Consider the following 9,204-nt stretch of genomic DNA (forward strand, 5'->3'; position numbering starts at 1 on the left):
TTTTTATACAGTTGCCATGGTGTTGATTATGATGGGTGATTAAAGTAATTTTACACAAAAATGAAAATGCAAAATGTAATTTAATTTATGATATGACAGTTGGAACCTACACACTGAATAAAACATGCAATGCAGTTACCGATTTAACTTACCTTATCTTTTTTTAAAATAGCATCCTACAGTAGTTTAATATACTATTTATTTTTTTATACATATATATTTGTTTATATTTTACAGGGATGGATGGATAGATAGAATGACAGACATAATGACAAGGATGATTGGATGGATGATGACAGAATGATACACAGAATGATGGATGGATGACAGATAGATAGAACAAAGGATGGATGGATGGAACAATAGAAATAATGACAAAATCATGGATGGATGGATGGATGGATGGATGGATGGATGGATGGAATGACAGACATATTGATAGAATAATACATAGAATGATGGATGGATGGATGCATGGACAAATAGATAGAACAAAGGTTGGATAGATAGATGGAATGACAGACATAAAGACAATAATAAATATGATGGATGGATGGATGATAGAACAAAGGATGGATGGATGGATGGATGGATGGATGGATGGATGGATGGATGGAAAAGCAGCCATAATGACAGAATGATACAATGATGGATGGACAGATAAACAGAACAAAGGATGGATGGATGGAATGATTTGATGGATAGATAAAACTAATGGATGGATGGAACGACAGACATAATTGACAGAACAATAAATAGGATGATGTATGGAGTGATGGACAGACAGATAGACGAATGGATGGACAGAACGATAGACAGATAGATAGACAGACTGACAGATGAATGGAGGATTGATAGAACAAAACATGCATGGATGGACAGAAAGAATGGGAGAAAGATAGATATAACATTGATAGGTGTTTCAAACAGTGTAATCAAGTCCATCTCAGCCAAGCCCCAGGTACAAATTTGAAAGAGAGGAAAATCACAGAATAAAATTAAATTGGGCTAATATTGGACTAGTTGTGAATAGCAATTGGGCTAGTTTTGACTCGCAGACCTGGCAACCCTGATTTCAAATAGTTTGCTCTGCAGTTGCTTGGTGGTTGCTTATTGGCCTAATTCAGAAGAGTCCATGCCCAGCTCTAAATATGGCCCTCTTACCATTTCTTGCTAATCTATTGGCCTTTCTTTCCCTTAAATCAGATCACTTATAACAGCACAGCTCTCCTCGACATGACACAGAACAACCGCAGCAAAACCTCATCCATACACAAACACACAGGATTGTGCCCACCCACTAAACGCAATACTAATTTCACTTTACCGGAATCTAAACCAACTGGTGTTAATGCAGTAATCTTGCATCCTGTGGGAGTCCGGCCCAAATCTGAATCACTAATCTCAAAAGAACCTTGCTGGCATCCTCTGGCCTGAAGCAGCATCCGTTCTGTCAAAGTTAAACATGTTTATCAGCAAGTTTTGTTCAGGATCTGGCCTCTAATTTCGCAGGTCACTGCTCTGGATTATTAGTCTTCCGGATGCTTCCATCTTCCCTGAACCAGCAAATCTGTTGAGTTTGGTTAAGAGATGTGAGGAGTGGAAGGGGGACACAATGATCTCAGAAGAAGAGAGAGAGGAGCCCCCGTCATGACGACAGATGAATCTGCCAACTGCACGACACCTGCTCCCACAGTGACGGGCTGGTGGCCAATGAGAGCGAGTGGGTGGGCACAGCAGGGTCCTGGCTGACTGTACACATGCATATGTATGAGTGTGTATAGTGCCTGCCGTCCCAGCAGGCTGTGAGTCTGTTCCTGTTCTTCATTTTGGTGCTGCACAAAATGACCAAGCACATGCCAGGTAATAAGGTAACGGGACGGGATATTGTGGTAAAGTATAGAAACAGAGATTTCACAGGCTTCCTTCCAGCTCTACATAATTTTATATTCTAAGGCAGCTGTAATCTGACAATTTAGTGTTCATAAATATCTAAAGAGTTTAAAACAGGCAGAGAAAACATGGTGGAAGGATTTAAAAATAGATCGAAATTCAAGAGCTTTCCTAGACTGTAAAAAAAAAATAGGTTACAGCTGTAATTAAAACAAATATTATTGGAGTACATTTTACAAGAAAATACTGTTTTAGTCTTTTTATTTAAAAATGTCACATTTAATTCAATGTTACTTGTCATTTATTTGTAAACATTTGTTAAATTTGTCAAAATTTGAGAAAACTATTTCAAAGTAAGTCTCACCCCATTTTTAGTGAACTATCCATATTTTTTGCATTAATGCAATTAATAAACAAAACTACATTACAAATGAATTATAAAGAATGACAGAACAACAGAATGATAGTTACAATGATAGAGCGATAGAATGATAGACAGAGTGTTAGAACAATAGAGCGATGGATGGATGGATGGATAATTTCTTAAAATGTTAAAATTATTAGAACAATTATTTGTACGTTCATTAGGGCAGTGGAGTTTGAAATTTTACACTAAAGCATTCGCTTTGCTTTCATTCAGTAGGAATTTCTTCAGGGCAGGGTATGTTCTTGACACACACACACACACACACACACACTCAGAGCATGCAGAAGAGGAATTCCTCGGTGTGTGTGTTTGTGTGAACACTGCAGCAGTTACTGATTTAATCTCTCACTCACGTCTCAATGCTGAACGCACACTCAGAGCATTAACTAGCAGCCAGCCATTACAGTCCCACATCTCGCCTCACAGTCCTGGGACAATTTTATTTGCAATAGTCCAGTCAAGTAGGAAAACAAGAGAATGAAGAAATCAGAGGAGAGGAAAGGCTGCTCCATTCTCAAAATGAGGATGACTTGATGAGTGAATATGATAAGAACACTGATGTAGATGAGGGACATACCGGAGGGACATAGAGGAGAAGCTCTTGGCTTGCCCTAAGCCCTTCTCCTAACATACTGTCTTTGCATGCTTGCATGTTTTCTGAAGCATTAGAGTGATTGCATAATGACTCTAGAGATGCCTCAAGATTTCCCTCCATGCCTCATGACTCTGTCATATTAATCTATAAATCAAGATGCAAGCAGGCGCATATGCATGACAAGCTGTAGATTAATTAGAAGAATTTGTGGCTATGTTTAGTATATTATAACAAATAATGAAAGTATCATGGTTTTCATCCCTTTTCACTAATTGATTTATATGGCTTGAGGGCATTTTCTAGCTGGTGAAAATTAAATGGGCCTAATGTAATTAAGAATAACTAGAAAAATGTACAAACCCGACTCCAAAAAAGTTGGGACACTGTACAAATTGTGAATAAAATCAGAATGCAATGATGTGGAAGTTTCAAATTTCAATATTTTATTCAGAATACAACATAGATGACATATCAAATGTTTAAACTGAGAAAATGTATCATTTTAAGGGAAAAATAAGTCGATTTTAAATTTCATGGCATCAACACATCTCAAAAAAGTTGGGACAAGGCCATGTTTACCACTGTGTGGCATCCCCTCTTCTTTTTAGAACAGCCTGCAAACGTCTGGGCACTGAGGAGACAAGTTGCTCAAGTTTAGGAATAGGAAGTTTGTCCCATTCTTGTCTAATACAGGCTTCTAGTAGCTCAACTGTCTTAGGTCTTCTTTGTCGCATCTTCCTCTTTATGATGCGCCAAATGTTTTCTGTTGGTGAAAGATCTGGACTGCAGGCTGGCCATTTCCGTACCCGGATCCTTCTTCTACGCAGCCATGATGTTGTAATTGATGCAGTATGTGGTCTGGCATTGTCATGTTGGAAAATGCAAGGTCCGCCCTGAAAGAGACGACGTCTGGATGGGAGAATATGTTGTTCTAGAACTTGGATATACCTTTCAGCATTGATGGTGCCTTTCCAGATGTGTAAACTGCCCATGCCACACGCACTCATGCAACCCCATACCATCAGAGATGCAGGCTTCTGAACTGAGCGCTGATAACAACTTGGGTTGTCCTTGTCCTCTTTAGTCCGGATGACATGGCATCCCAGTTTTCCAAAAAGAACTTCAAATTATGATTCGTCTGACCACAGAACAGTTTTCTACTTTACCACAGTCCATTTTAAATGAGCCTTGGCCCAGAGCAAACGCCTGCGCTTCTGGATCATGTATAGATATGGCTTCTTTTTTGATCTATAGAGGTTTAGCTGGCAACAGCGAATGGCACGGTGGATTGTGTTCACCGACAATGTTTTCTGGAAGTATCCCTGAGCCCATGTTGTGATTTCCATTACAGTAGCATTCCTGTATGTGATGCAGTGCCGTCTAAGGGCCCGAAGATCACAGGGATCCAGTATGGTTTTCCGGCCTTGACCCTTACGCACAGAGATTGCTCCAGATTCTCTGAATCTTTGGATGATATAATTCACTGTAGATGATAATAACTTCAAACTCCTTTCTGATATTGTTCCACTATTTTTCACCGCAGCATTGGGGGAATTGGTGATCCTCTGCCCATCTTGACTTCTTGCCAATTGACCTAATAAGTTGCAAATTGGTCCTCCAGCTGTTCCTTATATGTACATTTAACTTTTCCGGCCTCTTATTGCTACCTGTCCCAACTTTTTTGGAATGTGTAGCTCTCATGAAATCCAAAGTGAGCCAATATTTGGTATGACATTTCAAAATGTCTCACTCTCAACATTTGATATGTTATCTATATTCTATTGTGAATAAAATATAAGTTTATGAAATTTGTAAATTATTTCATTCCTTTTTTACTCACAATTTGTACAGTGTCCCAACTTTTTTTGGAATTGGGTTTTGTATATTTGCTATATAAAAATTGCCATTAATAATTACAATTTCCCATTAAACTTTCCAGGCTTGAAAAATCACAGATGTTTCCAAGTTTGCCACGGTCTTTGGAAGCCTTAAATACTGCAATATGCATAAAATTCCTAAATTATTAAATCTGGCAAACAGTAGGGTGAATTCAGGTAAACTGGGATGTTCCACAATCCTGGTCCCATTATGTCCCATTATATGATTAATGAACTAGGTCTAATATCAACTTGGATTTTTCTCTTTTTGGACTCGGTCTGTCTGTCTGTCCCCAAATAGCACAGGTACGTCTGCAAGATGTCTGTTAAAGATCGCTTCATCTGGAAAGCATCTGCTGTGTACAGACATCTGACAGAATGCAGTTTTACTTACATCTAAATAATATACATCTTAAAGTAATTTTCTAAACATATATTCGACATCTGATAGGAAACGTCCTATTGACGAATTGCAGATGAGCAAACACGTCTTGCAGATGTAAATGCAGACGTCAGATAGACATGTGCGTGTGCTAGGGTCATAATTCAGACTGTCAAAAGTTGTACACAAAAAGCAACACAGCTGTGTCATTCCACTGCTTCAAATTTTTTAGCATTGCATACTGAAGTTTATTTCACATTTTTAATGGCCCTGCAATTTCGCTGACCTCGCTGCACGCACTCTCACACATCAGCCAACCTGATGTCAGCAGAAACCAACGAAAAAAATGATTAACAGGTAGAGAGCGCTTCTCATTGGCTGGCTCTCGCAGCTAGATAGAGTCCCGTTCTGTCACAGAGTCAGGTGTGATTTCTCATAATGCAGAATACATTCATGTCTGTCAGGTAATGCTGCCCTTTTATGCATGGTATTAAAAAAGGAGGCATATAGTAGGCTGGTATTCCACACTGAACAAATCATGAATGCATCTTTTAAATGGGAGGGGAGGAGAAGGAAACCCCCATCTGCAGAAAAACCGAGCAAACCCCGCCTGCACGGTGCATCCCCGTCAGGTCCCGAGCAATAAAGTGCCCGTTATCACATCGCTGACATTATGACCGTTTAAACATCTATCCACCACACTGCCTCATTAACATCAGATTCAACAAATAAAACAATTTTGATATGAGGTCACACAGTAAGAGTGCCGTTTATGTAACAAAAGCATTTACAGCCATCAAAATACGTTATAATAACGGGCTTTGTGATGGATTGAGGACAGATCACGGAAGCTAAAAGATTAAATCAACCCCTGTGCGAACTGCTTTCATTTAAAGCGAACACTCTGACAAAAAGACACAAAACATGTGGCCACAGACACCAAAGGGAAGCCCACATGAGCATAGATATGCAAGCCACAACCTAAAAAATAACTGTAACAGTTCTGCAGCATTCATATGGTTATAGACATGCACATATATATCCTAAAGTCCTGTATAAACGCAGGGTACATCCCTACATCATGACCAAACGCAACTATGAGAATCTGCGCACAGACATGTACTAACAATACTTTAAGAAATAAAAAAAAAAATAATCATTTTGCATGTTCTCTGCATCAAAATGACCATTGAAGAACATGTTCTGACATTTGAAAGCAAAATAAATTGAAGGCTTCATGTTATTCCAGTTTGCACCTGCTCTTTGACTCGTGCTCGTTTACTTTTCAATCTCAAACAGAAGAAAGCATCATCACACTGAGAGCTGAAGCATGAAAACGCATCTCAAATGAAGCCGTATTTCACGTTGTGCGTGATTAAACAGTTTGTTCAAATCAGTTTGATTTGTTGTCTTACCTTGTGTCCTAGTTTGCTGTGATGTTCAAGGCAGGCGTGGCGGTGAAGCGCATGTTGCTGCTGGGCAATTCACTGAAAAACTGCTCAGCTTGTGCTGATATGTGTCTCTAGCTGCAGTTTGACTGCTGTATTTCACTCTCTCGTGCAGTGGAAACACTCTCGAGCGCTCACTCCACGCAGCCTGGCGCGTCCTGGGTGGGGAGGGTGTTACGCGAACGCGCAAGCAACTAAACACGAGAGCGCGCATTGTTTCATCTGAAAGGTGACAGACATGAAGGAAAATAATGAACTCAACTGACATGTGGCAAAGTTTACAATCTATCCAACCATCCATCCATCTATCTATCCATCCATCCAACTCCCCACACATCCATCTATCCATCTATCTATCTGGCTGTCTATCTAATCCTCAAGCACTCATACAACCCTCTGAAATGTAACATTATGAAATATTATGATATTAGAGATAATTATCTAACTGTATATTCAATAATGAAAATTAAAAAGAAATTCTGATATCTGCTTTCTTGATTCTGGTTAAGGATTCTGAACAACTTTTACTGAAAGTAGCTAAAAGCTTTAGACTGTTATAAATGATACAACTTGATACAAATGATACAACTGTTATAAATGATACAACTTATACAAGATATAGTAGATAAAGAAAATGGTATTTCATTTCACAGTTGCTACTGTACAGTTGCACGCGTCATTTATGTTCCAAACCTGAATGCATTTCTTTCTTATGTTGGACACAGAAGACAATATTTTGAAGAAATGCATCATACAGTGTCAGTGTGGTCCAGTGTTCTTCAAAATATTATTTTGTGTTCTGCAGAAGAATGAAATGTCGCATGGCATGAGGGGGAGTCATTGGCTCAACATTTTGGGGTGTTCCTTCAAGTTGCTCTAACTGAAATGGAATTGAAAAAGCATTTACAACTGATGTTTAATCATTTAGCACAGACATTCATTTTTATTTCATATTGTGCAAAAGCCTGTTAAATTATTTGATAAATCAATAACGCCCTCTGCTGGTTATAATGAGAACTTGCAGTCTAGTGATGTACAAAAACATGTATTTCGTGCATAGTTTGTTTTGTCGAAATACGTATATGGATTTTTCTTTCCAAAATGGTCTCTATTTTGTTAAGATGGAAACTATAATGTGGAACAGTGATAGTTCACAAGTCAGATCAGAAATGTTATTAATCATGAGATGTATTGTGTCTTTACAAAACCAGAAAGGCTTTTGTTCGGAAACATTATTCCTTTTTATTTTATATTGTTTTGTATTTTATAAAGTCAATAATTTATTGGGTAGATTGCCATCACACACAGTCTCTAACATGCACAGCATCAGACATTATAAATGAATTATCTCAAATCTTTATTTCATGTGATAATCTACATATATGTATGTATACAAACACACACACACACACACACACACACACACACATATACACATACAGTAAGACTTGTAATGTTTTTTAAAAAAGTCTCTTCTGCTCATCAAAGCTGCATTTATTTGATCAAAAATGCAAAAAAAAAAAAAAAAAAAAAAAAACTGTAATCTTGCAAAATGTTATTAGAATATAAAATAATGGTTTCTATTTATATATACTTTAAAATATAATTTATATCTGTGATGCAAAGCTGAATTTCCAGCATCATGACTCCAGTATAAAAGTGTCACAAGATCCTTCAGAAATCATTCTAATATGCTGATTTATTATTAGAATTATCAATGTTGGCAACAGCCAAATATTTTTGGAAGCTGTGATACTTTTTTCAGGATTCTTTGATGAATAAAAAGTAAAAAAAAAGAACAGCATTTATTTAAAATAGAAATCTTTTTTAACAATATACACTACCATTCAAAAGTTTGGGGGTCAGTAAATTTTTATTCTTTCTTTTTTTGAAAGAAATTAAAACTTTAATTCAGCAAGGATGTGTTAAATTGATAAGAAGTGATAGAAAATATTTATATTGTTAGAAAAGATTTCTATTTTGAATAAATACTGTTCTTTTTATTCATCAAAGAATCCTGAAAAAAGTATCGCAGTTTCCAAAAAAATATTTGGCAGTACAACTGTTGCCAACATTGATAATTCTAATAATAAATCAGCATATTAGAATGATTTCTGAAGAATCATGTGACACTTTTATACTGGAGTCATGATGCTCGAAATTCAGCTTGGCATCACAGATATAAATTGTATTTTAAAGGATATTTAAATAGAAACCATTATTTTATATTCTAATAACATTTTGCAAAATTACATCAATTTTTTTTTTTTTTTTTTTTTTTGCTTTTTTGATCAAATAAATGCAGCCTTGATGAGCAGAAGAGACTTCTTTAAAAAACATTGCAAGTCTTACTGATCCCACACTTTTGAACGGTAATGTATATATATAGGCCTATATATAAAACATTGTTTGATGAAGTGTCTTTTTCATGTTTAACTTTAAGTCCCACAGATGTAAAATAAACATTAGTTCAGGTTAATGTGCTGAAAAACATTATTAGGCTACGATTGCAGCGACAGATTTGTTTCTTCAGAGAATCATAAAAATACCAAAATGAGGAAACGAGAAAACGCAACAACTTA

General features: G+C 36.9%; 1 protein-coding gene across 2 annotated transcripts in view; it reads right to left on the reverse strand.

Moving 5' to 3' along the window:
• The window catches only part of slc8a2b (solute carrier family 8 member 2b), a 79,926-nt gene extending 73,130 nt beyond the window's left edge, over positions 1-6,796 (reverse strand). For both annotated transcript variants that reach the window (XM_042771794.1, XM_042771795.1), the window contains exon 1: positions 6,590-6,796. The gene's annotated coding sequence lies outside the window, so the exon portion shown is untranslated. The remainder of the gene's footprint in view (positions 1-6,589) is intronic.
• Positions 6,797-9,204: the final 2,408 nt, after the last annotated feature.

Source organism: Cyprinus carpio, chromosome A15 (assembly GCF_018340385.1).
Source record: "Cyprinus carpio isolate SPL01 chromosome A15, ASM1834038v1, whole genome shotgun sequence".
In the NCBI taxonomy this organism is placed as follows: domain Eukaryota; kingdom Metazoa; phylum Chordata; class Actinopteri; order Cypriniformes; family Cyprinidae; genus Cyprinus; species Cyprinus carpio.